The following is a 13,337-nucleotide window of genomic DNA, read 5'->3' on the forward strand; positions in this document are numbered from 1 at the left end:
TATTCTGTGTTCTGGCAGGTTTTTGTAAATCTTTTCTGGATGTTTCCTATCAGCGGAATCATGCAATAGGTGGCCATACTAGTCTGCTTCCATATTTTCAGAAGCACTGATCGATTTTTCATTTCTCTTTCTACTTGAATAGCATTTTTGCCAGCTAATAGGAAAGTCCCAATGGATTATGGATTAGATGCTTCAAATGAAGCCCTTTTGGTAAACATGTGCATTAACTCAGGCTACAGACCACTCTTCTAAGGGGGACACCAGAGCCACAAGCCACACAGGAAATGCCTGGTTCTTCCTGTGGCCAAAACAAAAACAAGAAAAAGGGAGACAGCTGGAAAGACAAACCAGAAACTGGAAAGCATTCCTCCTCAACCAAGGTGAGAGAAAGGTGAAACCTCTCACTGCACCAAAAAACTCTCGAAAGTCGTTCTTTTAAAAGGGACAGAGAGCAAACACACGCAACTCCCGAGAGGCGAGGACATAGGGACAGCATATGTCAGAGATCCTCAACCTACCCCACGAGGACACGTACAAACGGAAACACCGTGGAGACAGCATTGGTCACCACCAGACTGGCAGGTTTATGATCTGGTGGCGACCAGCTCTGGTGAGAATGTGGGCAAGCAGAGGCCCCCGCAGATCCCTGGAGAGCAGGGGGAAAGGACACTGCTCTCTGGGAGAATAGCCTGCAGGACCCATCCAAGTTCCCCAGGAGCCCGCCTTTGCTGGCAGTGTGAATGCCAGGAGTGTGGCCCACTGGAAGTCTTGTAGAGTGTGTGTGCATGTGCGCACATGCGTGTGTGCACTTGTGGGTGTCAGGCAGGGAGGATTCCATGGCGTGTGCTCTTCCAGAGCCTGATCTGCCCAGGGGTGACACTGCCAGTGAATCCTCTTCCCTTGGTACTGTCTGGGGCACAGCATCAGAGCTTTTGCAAAGCCCCAGCATGGAATATGCGCCGTCCCCAATTTTTCACTCTGAATCCTGCTGAAGAGAACATCTGCCTCCATGAAGCTCTATTTAGGACAGAATCCACGATGTGGAATTTATGCGTCAAAATGTATTTGGTTTGTAAGGTATTGGCCACAGTTTCCAACATCAGAGGCCTCTTTGAGCCTTGTTTGGGAAAGTAGGGGCACAGACACCCTGGGGCTGAGACCTCATGGATGGAGGGAGGAGGAGGAGCTGGGAGTGGGGGGTGAGCAAGGTGCCTGAGTGAGAGTGATCTCCCTGGTGGAAATTGTCCTTTCCCGCAGCCCCACACCTGGCCCCACCCAGGATGCAGGTGTCATGGGCTAGTTCTAGAGCTGGTGCTAGAGCTGGTGCTGCAGCTGGCTTTAGTTCAAAAAGATGCCTCTGATCCCAGAACTGGCACCTGAGCTGAAGCTGGAGCTGGCTCAACCTCTGGGGTGGATGCACGAGCCGGTGTTGCAGTTGGCTCTAGCTCCATAGTTGGCACTGGCTCTAGCTCTGGAAGAGGTGTTCCACTCAATCTACCTTCAGACATAGTGTAGTCCGGCTGTGCGTGGGATATAGGTCTTGAGCTGGCTGTAACTCTGGCACTACAACTCCTGCTGGAGCTCTTGCTGTTTTTGGCTCTGACTCTGGGGCTGGCTGTGGATCTAGTTCTGAATCTGACACTGAAGCTTGTGCTGAGGGGGTGCTGGAGTGGCTTGAGCTGTGGATCTGCTACCAGAGCTCGATGTAGCTAGAGCGCGAGTGTTACAGCTGGTGCTAGAGTTAGTGATGGATCTAGCTGTGAAACAGGTGGTGGACTTGTTGCTGGTGTGATAGCTGGTGCTGGAGTTGGCTCTGGCTGTAGAGGGTGCTGGTTCTCATTCTGAAGCTGGCTTGATCTTTTCAGCTGGCGCTTGAGCTGGCTCTGGCTTTGGAGTTGGCACTGACTCTTGTTCTGGTCCTACATCTGGTTCTTGTGGTTTAGCTGTAATGCCCGTCCCAGCTCTAGCTTTGTAGCTGGGAATAAAACTGGTGGTGGAGTTGTTTGTAGCTCTGGCCCTGGAATTGGAATCAGGGCAGATTCTGGCACTGGGACATGTATAGGCTTTGGCATAGCAGTTGAGGATAGAGCTGCCTCTGTCTCTATGAAATTGGTGTTAGAGCTGCTACCACAGCATGCTCTAGCACTGATGTTAGGGCTAGAGCTGTTGCTGGAGCTGGTTCTTTCTCTGGAGCTGGCACTGGCTCTAAGTCTGCTACTGGGAGACAAGCCTGCTCCCACTCTGGAGCTGGGGCAAGAGCCGGCACTTGTGAGGGCTCTAGCTCTGAATCTGGGTCTAGAACTGTTGATGAAGCAGCCTCTAGCTCTGTACTTAGTGCTGACTCTAGCTCTGGAGTGGGTGGCAGGAATGGCTCTAATTCTGGAGCCAATGCTAGAGCTGGTGCTGGAGCTGGCTCTTCCTTGGAACCTGGAACTGGCTCGAAGCTGGATCAAGCTGGTTCTCACTCTAAAGGGAGCACTGGGACTATTCCCATGGCTGACCCAGGACGTGGGGACAGAGCTTCCTCTATCTGTGGAGCGGTGCTATAGCTACTGTTCAAGCACGCTCTAGCTCATGGGAGGACACCAGCTCTGACCCAGCAACTAGCACTGGAGCTGAAGGTGGAGCTGGCTCTATCTCAGGAGTTGATATAAGTGTTGGATCTGGAGTTGGCTCCAGTTGTGGACTTGGCTCAAACCCCGGTGCTGAAGCTATTGGTAGAGCTCGTGTTGGAGGCACCTCTGGCTGTGGAGCTGGTGCTTCCTCTAATTCTGGAGCTAGTAATAGAACCGGCTCTAGCAGAGGATTGAGTGCTGAAACTGGTGCTCCAATTGGCCGTGAGTCTGGAGCTTTGGTTGGAGCTGGCTCTGGAGGCCACTGAAGTACTCGAGCTTCTCCTGGAGCTCATGTGAAATTTGGTTCTGGTTTTGGACCTCGTGCTGGAGTAGGCTCCAGCTCTGGAGCTGGCACTGGGGCTTTCTCCAGCTTAGAATTGGGTGCTGGAGCTAGTTCTGGTGCTGAAACTAGCTCTAGAGAAGGCTCTCATGCTACAGCTACCTGGAGTCCTAGTGTGTCGCCAGAGCTGGTGCTGGAGTAGGCTCCAGTTCAGTGCCTGTCATGATCTGTTCCTCTGGAATTTGTGTTGGGTCTGATTCAAACTCTAGAGCTGGTGTTAGGGTTGGTGCTGGAGCTGACTCATAGGTTGATAATAGAGTTCTTCTCTCTCTGCAGTTGGTGACAGAGTCAGTGACGAAGCTGGTTCTAGCTTTGGAGCTGGTGCTAGAGCTAGTTCTGGAGCTGGTTGTAGTTCCAGGGCTTTGACATGAGCATCTCATGTTGGAAGTAGTTCTAGCTCTGAGCTCATACTAGATTTGGTGATAGCGCTGGCACTAAATCTGGGAGTGGCACTGGAGCTCCAGCTCGGGAACTACTGCAAGAGCTGGTGCTAGAGTTTGCTGTGTGTCTGCCTAACTGTTCGGCTTGTGCCAGAAGCGACTCTAAGTCCAGATTTGGCACTAGAGCTGGTGCGAGATCTGGCACTCACGGTGGTGCTAGCTTTGGAGCTGGTGGTCGTGCAGGTTGAGGAGCTGGCACTAGCTCTGGAGCTTGTTTCAGAGCTGGCAGTGGTGCTGCAAGAGGACAAAAGTTCTCCAAGACGACTGCCTTTCCAAAACCACAAAACATCTTACTGCCTCCAGAGAAGCCCCAGCCCTAGAACCCCACTGCAGGAAATCTTCCAGGACCGTAGACTGTGTGTGTGTATCAAATACTATTCTGTTCTCTTCCTTATCTTCTTAGCATGTAACATGACATGTAACAAAATAATTATCAATAATAGTTAACTTCACATAATAGTATTCAAGTGGTTGAACAGCAAGGAAAAGAGTGAACTCACCCAAAGACTTTGCATCTGCCTTGGGGACAATATTTGTGTGTTTTGGGTTGTACGCAGGAGAGGTGGACCACGGCAGGAGGAAGAATGACCTTCTTCCTGTCTTTACTGGGAGATTAATACAGCTAAAGGAGATGTGAGTGGGTGCCACATTGAGGGATTGTGGGCTGTGATGGTCAGTCTCATGTGTCCACCTGTCCAGGCCATGGTGCACAGCTGTTTAATCAAACTGGACATTTAGTCACGTGTTGCTGCAAAGGTGTTTTGCCGACGTGGTTAACAAGTGCAATTAGTTGACTTTAAGGAAAGGAGATGACTGTCAACAGTGCGGGTGGGCCTCATCAGTTGAGGGCCTTCAGAGCAAAACCTGACGTTTCCCAAAGAAGAAAATCTGCCTCTAGACCTCAGCGTCTAGACACCAGAGGTGCTTCTAGTCTGTAAGCCTGGCCTGCAGACTGTGGACTCGCCAGCCCACATGCTCACACAGGCCAGTATATTAAAGTCAGTCTCTCTCTCCACATACGTATACACACATCTGTGTATGTGCGCACATGCACGTGGGTGTGTATCCTGTTGCTTGTTTTCGGGAGAAGCCTGGCAACCACATTGCTGAAGTCCCTTTGTCCTTCACTTTTCCATTTCAGAATCCATGTCATTCGAGGGCTTTAGAAACTCAGCGCCATAGGAAGTTTGCAGATGAAGCGTTTGTCCAGTCCAGACCTTGTACTGCATGTCGGGCGCTCCCAGCACCGCCAGGGAATTCTGGGGAAAGCCCAGGTGACCCTTTCCTAGCTGAAGACACACAAAGGACCCCAAGGCCCCTTACCTGCAACAGGCCAAACTGAGGAACAGAAAGCTCACCCTCCTGAGGGCCGTTCGACAACATGGTCAGCAACCAAACTCCTGCAAGACAAAAGCAATATATGAGGCCTCAGGAAATAAACCCAAAGCAGTATTTGCAGAATGCGGACTTCCATGCCAGAAAGGGCTGTCGAGAATATGTCACATTTCCTTTAACACACTTCTTGGGGAAGTCAACATTTTGCCTGTCTATTGTGACCCTTTAGCACTCGCACTCGATACATGCTCCTTCCTGCACGGTCCTCTCCTTTCCTGCTAAATGCTTCCACTCTACAGTCAGTCAAGAGAAGAAAAATGATGGCGTGTGCATGCCAGAGGGAGTCAGCACCCTCGCAAATCATCAGGAGCATGTGAATTTCTGCCATCACTTGTGTGGAGTGGGGGCCGCCCCTAGCTACGCAGCAGCCAGGCAAGGATAACCGGGGGCAAGAGGTCTAGATGACTCCTTCGACAACTTTTAGCAAGGATTTGCTGGGTGGATTCTGATTTGCTTCCAGAGAGGTCTGTGTGTTTGTGTGAGGGAGAGAGATGGAGGGAGAGGGCAGGGAAGGTGATTTCATGGTTTGAAAGCTGCTGGGAAAGCTGATTCCCACTAAATGCAGAAAAGCCATTGGACAAAATCCAACGCCCTTTGTGATCAAAACACTCAGGACACTAGAAACACAAGGCAGCTCCCTGAGCCTGGGAAAGGGCATCTGTGAACAAGACAGAGCTCACATGCATCATACTTCACGGGAGAGACTGGAAGCCTCGTCCCTGACGTCAGGACAAGGTGAGCAAGGGCCACTCCCATCAATTCTATTTTACATTTACGCGGAGGTTTTAGCCATGTCAGATAGGCAAGAAAATGAAATAAAAGGCATCCAGATTGGACGGAGTGAAGTAAAACTCTCTCTATTTGCAAATGACATGACCATGTATATAGGAAATCAGAGAAAACACAGAAAAAGTATTGGAACGAATAAACGACTTCTGCAAGATGGCAGGATACAAGATCAGTAAAAAAAAACAAAACCACCACCAATCTACGGAACTACAAGTTGGTGCAGCCACCATGGAAAACAGTATGGAAGTTCCTCCAAAGATTAAAAATAGAACCACCATATGATCCAGTAATTCCACTTCTGGGTATTTACACAATGGAAACAGAAACATTCCTGCAGACAGACATCTGCCCCCCATGTTCACTGCAGCATGATTCACAGGAGCCCAGACACAGAAGCAACCCACGTGTCTGAGCTATAGATGCAGAGAACAGGTTGTCAGCTGCCAGGGGGAAGGGGTAGTGGGTCGGGCAAAGGGAGCAAGGGGGTCAAAAGGTACAAATTCCCTGTTCTAAAATGAAGAAGTCCTGAGGACTTAACGTGCATCGTGGTGACTAGAGTTAGCAGTACTATATTGTCTACTGGAAAGTTGCTAAGAGAGTCAATGTTAAAAATTCTCAAGACAAGAAAAAAATTTTGTAACTATATGAGGTTGCAACAGCACAGAAAACACTGACCATCTTAAACTAGTTTTTCTCCATTAAAACAGGTTGTTGATTAATCAATCCTGGTGCTCAATTGCACAGACAGCACTGTGCACACGCCAGGCAGGAACCCATGGCCCCAGGAGGTCCCCAGAGACAAGAATCCTCAGAAACACTGACACCGGAAGCAAGCAGCCCTTCAATAAGGACAATCTGGCTTCCAGCAGCCCAAGTAGCTTGATTACCGAGTCAAGGCCAGCCCGGCAGCCCACGTGGTCCCAGCAGCAGCTTACTAGTCCACCAGTGCTGAAATGTGACCCCAAACCTGCATTGGGAAGACAGATTGGAGAGATTTGCCCCCTGTTACCTTGTGAGACGACCTTGCAATGAAGCTCTTCTTTTCTCAAAAGCCAAGGCCATAGTCCTGGCTTCTATGCGCATCAGGCAGCAAGCCCTTGCTCAGTAACAAGGCGATGGATTCAAACTTGACTCACGGCGGTAGGATTTGGGAATATACACATATATGGAATCATTATATTTTACACCTGAAACTAATATAATATTTCAATTAAAAAGTCAATTTTATTTCTCCATGCTAGCAATGAAAAACTGACAATGAAAGTAAGAAAATAGGTTAATTTACAATAGCATCCAAACCAATAAAATCCTTAGTAATAAATCTAACTTAAGAAGTACAAGACTTGTACAACAAATGCTCCAAAACATTATTGAAAGCAATTAAAGAGGGCCAAAATACATGAAAAGACTGCCCATATTCATGGATCAGAAGACTTTATACTATGAAGATGGTGATACTGCATGGAGAGAACTGCAGAGTCAATGCAACCTCGAGCAAAATCTCAGCAGCCTCTTTTGCAGTAACTGACCAGCCAATCCCGAAATTCATAGAGAAATGCAAGGGAGCCAGAGGAGCCAAAGCAACCTCGAAGAAGAAGAACAGGATGGAGAGCTCACACTTCCTGCTTTAAAACTCATTGTGAAGCTGCAATAATGAAAACAGTGTGGTACCGACAGAAAAATAAACACACAGATAATGGAACAGAACTGAAAGACCAGAAATAAATGTTCATGTTTACAGTCAGTTGGATTTTGATGAGAGATGAGACAGTTCAAAGGGAAAAGAATAATTTTTCAACAAATGGGATCGAGACAACTGGATATTCACATGCACAGGAGGAAGTCAGACTCCTTCCTCACAGCACTTCCAGAAATGACCTCACAGAGATCCAACACCACATAGGAGGCAGAACTACACAACTCCTACAGGAAAACACATGGGATCACAACTTCTGACCTGGAGTCAGGCAATCATTTCCCAGGGATGACACCGAAAGCACTAGTATAAAATAGAAAAGAAATAAATTGGACCTCAACAAAATTAAAAACACATGTGTCTCAAACGAGAGTATCAAGAAGGTGAGAAGACAACCTGCTGAATGGGACAATACCCAAGCAAATCACAAGTATAATAAGAGACCTGCGTATAGAAAACATACTGAACACTTAAAAGTCAATAATAAAGAAACTACAGGTGTGGACTGAGCAAGATGGCGGGGTGAGCTGACACGGGACTGTCTCCCCTCCAAACTGCAACAAAGGACTGGAAAAAAACTCAATTTCAGCAAATAAACCTAATGCCAGGACGTTGGAGACCTACAGTATCAAAAATATGGAGGACAGAGACCCTGCTGCTGGCCTCAGAGGAGCTGGAACGCAGTAGGAGAGAACTTCGCTCCCTCCCCTAGAGTGTGGGATTGCTGCCGCCAGTGAGGGAAGGAGCGGGGGAGGGGCCGCACAACAGGGGTATCATCCAGGACTCCCGCTGGTGGTACAGTGGAAACCTGCTGACGGGGGAAAGCTTCCGTGCGCAGGGACCCCATAAACCCAGGGCCCCAGGAGACCAGAGAACAGAAATGACCTGAATCCAGACTGGCACGTGAGAAAAACCGCCCCTTCCCCTGGCGAACCACGCTGGGTGCAGCCATCTTGCCCGAAGGCGCAGAGCTCAGAACATGCAGCTCTCGACCCCCATCTTGTGGCGACAGGCTGTAACTGCAACCGAATTCTACCACCATGGGAAAAAACCGCTCCTCTACCATCCAGCAACTTATAAAAGCTCTAGACCAGAAGGAAAACAATAAAAACACAGAATTAAGTCCTGAGGACTTGGAAATAGGTAACTTAAGTGAAAATGAGTTCAGAGCAGCTATAATCAAAAAACTCAATGAGGTAGAGAGAAAGATAGAGAAACAAGCCAACGAGTTCTGGAGTTGCTTCACAAAAGAGATTGAAATTATAAAGAAGAATCAAACAGAATTATTAGAGATGAAAAACACAATGGACCAGATAAAACAGAATACGGATTCCCGGAATGCCTGGGTAGACACCATAGAAGAGCAAATTAGCATAATCGAATATAGACAGGCTGAATGGCTCCAGACAGAGGAAGAAAGAGAACTAAGAATTTAAAAAAATGAGGAAAATCTCCAAGAGATAGTGGATTCAATGAGGAGAAAGAATTTAAGGATCAGAGGAATTCCTGAGAACATGGAAAAGGAAAATGGAGCAGAAAGTGTGCTTAATGAAATTATAGAAGAGAACTTCACAAATCTAGGGATTGAGGGAGAAATGTGTGTAGAGGAAGCTTTCAGATCTCTTAGATTTGTCAATGTAAACAGACCTACTGCAAGGCATATAGTAGTACAAATGGCAAAAATGAAAGACAAAGAAAGAATACTCAGGGCAGCAAGACAGAAGAAAATAACCTACAAAGGAACTCCTATCAGACTTTCAGTGGGTTTCTCTACAGAAACCTTACAGTCTAGGAGAGAATGGAGTGACATATTCAAAACTTTAAAAGATAAAAATCTTCAGCCAAGAATACTCTATCCAGCAAGAATATTCCTCAGATATGAGGAGGAAATTAAATCTTTTCCAGACAAACAAAAGTTAAGGGAATTTGTAATCAAAAGTCCTCCACTACAAGAAATCCTCAAGAAGGCTCTCATACTTGAAAAAAGAAAAAATGGAGAAAGGGGTCACAAACCACAGAGTAGCGAGACAGATAAATAGAACGAGAATAGGATAGCAAATATTCAACTATAGCATTAGGATAAAGGTAAGGAAACTACCAAAGCAAAGAGGATCTTATCACTCTAACTACAAACTCATAACACGAGTTGGAATAAGAAACGAAGATAATAATTTAGGAGGGGAAGAGCAAAGGGACTAAATCAGTCTAGGCCAAGTAACTAAGAGACCACCAGAGAATAGACTATATTATACACGAGATTCTAAATACAAACTTCAGGGTAGACACTAAACTAAAAAACAGAACAGAGACACAAATCATAAATAAGGAAAAATCTATGAAACCCAGCGTAAGAAATTGCCGTATCAAATGGGTAGGATAAAGCACACAGGAAGAGAAAAGCAGGAAAGCCAGATAATGAGCAACAGATTGACAGCTTTAAGTCCACATGCATCAATAATCACTCTCAATGTAAACGGATTGAACTCTCCAATAAAAAGACACAGAGTGGCAAAATGGATTAAAGAAAAAGATCCAACAATTTGTTGCCTCCAGGAAACACACCTCAGCCCCAAGGACAAACACAGGCTCAGAGTCAAGGGGTGGAGGATAATACTTCAAGCTAATAGCAAGCAAAAAAAAAAGCAGGTGTTGCAATTATTATATCAGACAAAGCAGGTTTCAAAATAAGACAGGTAAAGAGAGACAAAGTGGGACAATATATAATGATCAAAAGGACACTTCATCAAGGAGAAATAACACTTATAAATATCTATGCACCCAACATAGGAGCACCAAGGTTCATAAAGCAACTATTAACAGACCTAAAGGAAGATGTTAAAAACAACACAATAATGGTAGGGGACCTCAACACCCCACTCACATCAATGGACAGATAATCCAGACAGAAAATCAATAAAGAAATAGTGGAGCTAAACGAAAAACTAAAACAATGGGACTTAGTAGACAGATATAGATCACTTCATCCTAAAACAGCAGAATACACATTCTTCTCAAGTGCACATGGAACATTCTCAAGGATAGACCATATGTTGGGAAACAAGGCAAGCCTCTACAAATTTAAAAAAATTGAAATAATAACAAGCATCTTCTCCGATCATAATGCTATAAGGCTAGAAATTAATTACAAGAAAAAAGTTGTGAAAGGCACAAAGATGTGGAGACTAAACAATACACTACTGAACAAGCAATGGATCATTGAAGAAATTAAAGAAGAAATCAAAAAATACCTGGAAAGAAATGAAAATGATAACATGCCATATCAGCTCATATGGGATACAGCAAAAGCTGTATTAAGAGGAAAATTCATCACAATACAGGCACATCTTAACAAACAAGAAAAATCCCAAATAAGCCATCTTAAACTACACCTAACTGAACTAGAGAAAGAAGAACAAATAAAGCCCAAAGTCAACAGAAGGAGAGAAATAATAAAAATCAGAGCAGAAATAAATACTAGTGAAACGAAAAAGGCAGTAGAAAGGATCAATGAAACAAAGAGCTGGTTCTTTGAGAAGATAAATAAAATTGACAAACCCCTAGCCAGACTTACAAAGAAAAAAAGGGAGAAAGCTCAAATAAACAAAATCAGAAATGAAAGAGGAGAAATAACAACAGACTCTGCAGAAATACAATGGATTATAAGAGAATACTACGAAAAACTCTATGCTAACAGAATGGATAACCTAGAGGAAATGGATAAATTCTTGGACTCCTGCAATCTCCCAAAGCTCACTCAAGAAGAAGCAGACAATTTGAACAGACCAATCACAAGGAAAGAGATTGAAACAGCAATCAAAAACATCCCAAAGAATAAAACCCCAGGACCAGATGGCTTTCCTGGGGAATTCTACCAAACGTTCAGAGAAGATTTAATACCTATCCTTTTCAAGCTATTCCAAAAAATTAGGGAGGATGGAACACTTCCTAACACATTCTATGAGGCCAAAATCACGCTGATACCAAAGCCTGACAAGGACAGCACGACAAAAGAGAACTACAGGCCAATATCACTGATGAACATAGATGCAAAAATTCTAAACAAAATTTTGGCAACCAGAATTCAACAATTCATCAAAAGGATCATACATCATGATCAGGTGGGATTCATACCAGGGACACAGGGATGGTTCAACATCCGCAAATCAATCAACGTGATATGCCACATCAACAAACTGAGGAATAAAAACCACATGATCATCTCAATAGATGCAGAGAAAGCATTTGACAAGATCCAACAGCCATTTATGATAAAAACTCTGAACAAACTGGGCATAGAAGGGAACTACCTCAACATAATAAAGGCCATATATGACAAACCCACAGCCAACATCATACTCAATGAGCAAAAACTGAACGCCATCCCCCCAAAAACAGGAACGAGACAAGGATACCCTCTGTCACCACTCTTATTTAACATAGTACTGGAGGTCCTGGCCAGAGCAATCAGGCAAGAAAAAGGAATAAAAGGAATCCAAATAGGCAGGGAAGAAGTGAAACTCTCGCTGTTTGCAGACGACATGATCTTATATATAGAAAACCCCAAAGAATCCATTGGAAAACTCTTAGAAGTAATCAACAACTACAGCAAAGTTGCAGGGTGTAAAATCAATTTGCATAAATCAGTAGCATTTCTATATTCTAATAACAAACTAACAGAAAAAGAACTCAAGAACACATCACCATTCACAATTGCAAGAAAAAGAATAAAATACCTCGGGGTAAATTTAACTAAAGAAGTGAAGGACCTATATAATGAAAATTACAAGGCCTTTCTGAGAGAATTGAATGATGACGTAAGGAGATGGAACTACATTCCATGTACATGGATTGGAAGAATAAACATAGTTAAAATGTCCGTTCTATCTAAAGCAATCTACAGATTCAACGCTATCCCAATCAGAATCCCAAGGACATTCTTTACAGAATTAGAACAAAGAATCCTAAAATTTATATGGGGCAAGAAAAGACCCCGAATTGCTAAAGCAATCCTGAGAAAAAAGAACAAAACAGGAGGCATCACAATCCCTGACTTCAAAACATACTACAAAGCTACAGTAATCAAAACAGCATGGTACTGGTACAAAAACAGGTGCACAGATCAATGGAACAGAATTGAATGCCCAGAAATAAAACCACACATCTATGGACAGCTTATCTTTGACAAAGGAGCTGAGAGCATACAATGGAGAAAAGAACGTCTTTTCAATAAATGGCGCTGGGAAAACTGGAAAGCCATATGTAAAAGAATGAAAATTGACCATTCTTTTTCACCATTCACCAAAATAAACTCAAAATGGATCAAAGACCTAAAGGTGAGACCTGAAACCATAAGGCTTCTAGAAGAAAACGTAGGCAGTACACTCTTTGACATCAGTAGTAAAAGGATCTTTTCGGACACCATGTCTTCTCAGAGAAGGGAAACAACAGAAAAAATAAAGAAGTGGGACTTCATCAGACTAAAGAGCTTCTTCAAGGCAAATGAAAACAGGATTGAATCAGAAAAACAACCAACCAACTGGGAAAAAGTATTTGCAAGTCATATATCTGACAAAGGCTTAATATCCATAATATAAAGAACACTCACAACTCAACAACAAAAAATCAAACAACCCGATCCAAAAATGGGCTGGAGACATGAACAGACATTTCTCCAAAGAAGATATACGGATGGCCAACAGGCACATGAAAAGAGGTTCATCATCGCTGATCATCAGGGAATTACAAATCAAAACTACACTAAGATATCACCTTACACCCATTAGAATGACAAAAATATCTAAATCTAATAGTAACAAATGTTGGAGAGGTTGTGGAGAAAAAGGAACCCTCATCCACTGCTGGTGGGAATGCAAACTGGTGCAGCCACTATGGAAAACAGTATGGAGATTCCTCAAAAAATTAAAAATAGAACTACCATACGATCCAGCCATCCCACTACTGGGTATCTATCCAAAGAGCTTGAAGTCAGCAATTCCAAAGTCCTATGCACCCCAATGTTCATTGCAGCATTATTTACAATAGCCAAGACATGGAAGCAACCT

At 44.3% G+C, this 13,337-nt stretch overlaps 1 protein-coding gene across 3 annotated transcripts in view; it reads right to left on the bottom strand.

The window, feature by feature from the left end:
• Positions 1-13,337, bottom strand: part of LOC103561889 (olfactory receptor 2AE1-like) — a 122,124-nt gene that overhangs the window by 64,668 nt on the left and 44,119 nt on the right. The window lies entirely within an intron of this gene.

This window comes from Equus przewalskii, chromosome 12, assembly GCF_037783145.1.
Source record: "Equus przewalskii isolate Varuska chromosome 12, EquPr2, whole genome shotgun sequence".
Taxonomy (NCBI): Eukaryota; Metazoa; Chordata; class Mammalia; order Perissodactyla; family Equidae; genus Equus; species Equus przewalskii.